The following is a 4,123-nucleotide window of genomic DNA, read 5'->3' as shown; positions in this document are numbered from 1 at the left end:
TGTCACAGTAATGTCAAATCCGTGCGGATAGTTTGCGTTGTTACGACTTTAGAGGCGAGCTGAGCAAACCAATCGGATCGGTAGCATGTACCGATCCTTCGGTTATGTCCACTGCAACACTATTTTAATTTCCGTTCAGTTGATTTTACATATGTTACAGTATGTAATACTAGGGAATAGAGGTTCATTTTGCTAAATGATAACCGTTAAATTAACCTTCATTTCATTGTGACATTACATTACTGTTACCGTTGTAACAAACCCTCTACATTTCTTGACACAGACTTTCTCAATTGAGTTTTCTAACGCATTGCATTCTACAATCTAGATCGCAGTTGTGGTGTCCGATAGCTTCATCTTCGAATTGTCCTCTTAAATAGTCTCTGAAAGCGTCTAGTATCCCGTCTGCATCATCCCGGGTAGAAATTATAACTTGGTTCTTAAAAGGCCCTGTCTAGATTTCCTATTTTCTATCGAGGCCCTAAAGTGGCAATCTATCGAGGGCGCAAGTGAAAGCGTCACGCTCAGCTAGCGAGGTCATCAGTAGGCAACCCAATGAGGGCCTATTAATAGGATCTTTATAGAATCTAGATAGTCCCTTACACACTATTATTCTAAAGCATATGCTATTGTTTTTTATTTTATTGATTCAAATAAAATATTATTAAAATATTTAAAAATTGATCATGCTTTAAATTCTGAAGTTTGATGCTATGGTTGCAGTAATATTAAAGTTTAACCTGTACATTGCCATAATCTATTATCAGAAATGTTTGATTCAAAGAAGGAAAATACTAATCCAATTGTAAAATACATTTTCTTTGCGAAAGTTTAATCTAAAGATTTTACACCTTTCTGTAGTCTCTGACAAACACTCCTCCGTTTTCTCGTATTTTTATTGACATTCGATTATTAACTATACTCCACACGTTATTCTAAAACTGAGCTTATTGTTAAATTTGACTAGACAAGACTTATTACTAATAACTAAAGACAACCGCACTTTATTAAATAAACGCAAGCGCCGAGAATCCAACGCACGCACCGCAGACGTATAAGTCGAACGCCTAATCCCGATAGCTACGATGCCACGCTGAGTGCGGTATCATAAATGCTTGACGGCATTCATCCGATACTTTAGAAATGAGGAAAAAAGGTTGTTGAAGCTCGATCTGTTATATATGATTTTTAAACGTACTTACGTGATTTCAAGTTAAATCGATCTGTAAGAAAAACTCTTTTCAAATTTTTAAGGCACCAAATGTTTTTAATTTTTTCAGAAAAAAATGAAATTTTTTCAAGTTTGCATGTCGGTAATTTTGTTAATTTGTTCTTTTTTAAATTTAAGTATAATTAAGCATAAGAACATTGATGTACTTTTTTGCACTCACAGCTGCATTACCCGTTTTACCTGTCGAGGGCTCTACACGGTCCCCTCAAGAAAATAGTAATTGGTAGAATTTTTTTTTAATATATATCTTTATGAATAAAAATTTTTATGTAGTTTAATCAAAAAATATAGTGCTAAAAAGTGAGCCTATAAATAATGTAAGACAAGTAGCATGCGACAATAACCTGTCGAGGGCCAACAGAGGGAAAGCTTAGATTCTTTCAGCAAGGAATTCTGGCTGCGGCCTCGTGAGAGCTAATATTTAGTTTAGACATAAAGAGGCAATTTCTACCCGGGATATATCATTTCCCCATGACTATTTCTCACTTTATACAAAAGCTACGCGTTGAAAATAGCGAATCATGGAAAAATTACTTTTGTTAATTATTTTGTTTATAACATAGTTAAAAATTTTTGTTGTTACTCTAACCCACTGAAAATTATTTTTAGTTAGTTATTGCATTGGTTTATCACCTTCTTTAATAAATGTGAAAGTCATGGAAGAAATGGTATCACGAAAAATTTGAGCAACAAAAAGTTGTAACTTTGTTGTTAAATAACAAATTTCTGTTGAGTCGAGATAAAATATCCGCAGTTACTCGTTATACCTGGAAGCCGTACGGAAATTTTTATTTTTAAAAACATCAAAATCCGTTAAGAATAATTGTCTTGTAGTTGATTTTTGTACAAACGGGGCTTTTACCCCACCTGTGCGGCACAACTAAGCGCATGTAAATGCAATAAAAAAAATTACCTTTGATGGGACTTTGTTTCTGGCTGATGATTCTCTGATCGTTCACTGCTACGCATGCGTATTCATTTGGTACCTGATATATAATGTTAGCTTAACACATGTATGTTAAGCTGGCACAACACTATGCTGAGGTATAGAGATGTAACCTATATTTCTAAATTTAGGGCTCATTTAGCGCCTAACTTGGGCCTGTAGACCCAAATTTAGGGCTCCATTATTTTAAAAAATTGTCTAATTTGTATTTTACGCTATGTCTCACTAGGTTGTGCCAATTTTAAAATAAAAATGTACAAAAATTTGATTTACAGATATAATATTTTCTGAAATTTAGAAACATATGCGTCTTCGAAGTTTGCAATATTTAATTTCATGCAATTTATGAATTGCACCAAATTAAATATTGTTAGCTATAGCTAACAACGAAATTGTTTAGGATTGTGCAAATCTGTTGATGAAACAATATTTTTCCTAAATACAATAAAACTAATATCACGGAGAAAAAGATATCGCACAATGATATCGCAAAACCTCTGTATTCAAATAAAGCGCAATATGATAACGTACAAGCAGGTTCTGGAGCTTCGTACGATATTATAATGCACGAACATCGCTTGGCCACTACTAGAACCCTCGTAAATACAGGGTGATTTTCTTAACTTGAAACTTTCAAATATCTCGAAAAATAAGCACTCTAAGAAAAAATGTTATGAATCAAAATTTAATCCCTCTGAGAAGTACATACACTGATGTTAAAATCTGTTCGCCTACACCGCCCCCTGGGGATGGGGGTGGGGGCAAGTTCGAAATCTTAAATGGGAACCCCTATTTTGTATTGCATATTCGGATTCTTTGGATAAAAATGCGTATGATTTGTCTAAAACATTTTTCTCGTTTTGCGATAGATGGTGCTGTAATCGAAGAAATTCAATTTTTCTTCATTTTACTGTCACTGAGAATGCACGCTTACGATTAGGCAACACTAGGAATTAGTTTTAAAACAAACTACTAGTAGCAGTTTCCTGTTCCCTTCGGGGTGCTTGATTAACGTGAGTCCCCTCTCTCACGATTTGTGGTACTCAGGGAATCATCTTTTAATTAAAGTAAGTGCTCAGAATGATGACCTTCGGCTTCAATGCACTTATTAATCCGTAATTCAAATGAATTTACACAAGGGAGAAGTCTATCTTCTTGAATTTCAGTACATGCACTTGTAATTCAGTCAATCATATTCTCACTTTGTTGTTGGTTTTTCTTTGAACACTTTGTCTTTCAGATAGCCCCACAAAAACAAATCTGATGAAGTAAGATCTAGCGATCTTGCAAGCCAATTTATCGGACCACCTCTACGAATCCAGCCACCATAGAAATCACGATCAAGAACTTCTCGTGCTACCGCTGAATAGTGTGCCGGACAACCATCATGTTGAAAACACATGTTCTGCCATGTGCTGGAAGTTCTGAACGTTCAAATGAACGAAATTTGTTACTGATGACTTTTAAATCCAAAAAAGTGCTAAATGTTTGCTTATTTATATTGGAAATAATTTATTATTGGAAAAGAATTATAATGCATATTTCAAATTACAGTTGAAACAATATTTATGGGAAAAATAGAAATGTGGAAAAATATTTCGTTGATTTGAACGTTCGGAACTTCAGGTACATTTTTCTGCCGTACTTCTAAGCTCAAGTCTTCAAGCAATATTAGCAGTTCATTTTCCAAAATGTCTTGATATTTTAAACCATTTAAGCTGCCTTCGATAATGTGGGGACCGATCAGTTTGTTGCCAATCATTTAACACCATACGCTGACAATCCATGAACGCTGGTGTTCGACGTCACGAAGCCACTGCGGATGTTCAATACTCCAGTAGTGCATGTTATTATTATTATTATTATTATTACACCATTAAGCCATTTCCCTTTCGGGGTAGGCGTGACTCACTCGGCAGGGGAAAGGAGTAGGGTGTGGATGGGAT

The sequence above is a fragment of the Belonocnema kinseyi genome, chromosome 4, assembly GCF_010883055.1.
Source record: "Belonocnema kinseyi isolate 2016_QV_RU_SX_M_011 chromosome 4, B_treatae_v1, whole genome shotgun sequence".
Classification (NCBI taxonomy): Eukaryota; Metazoa; Arthropoda; class Insecta; order Hymenoptera; family Cynipidae; genus Belonocnema; species Belonocnema kinseyi.
Note: the sequence above shows the minus strand (reverse complement) of the source record.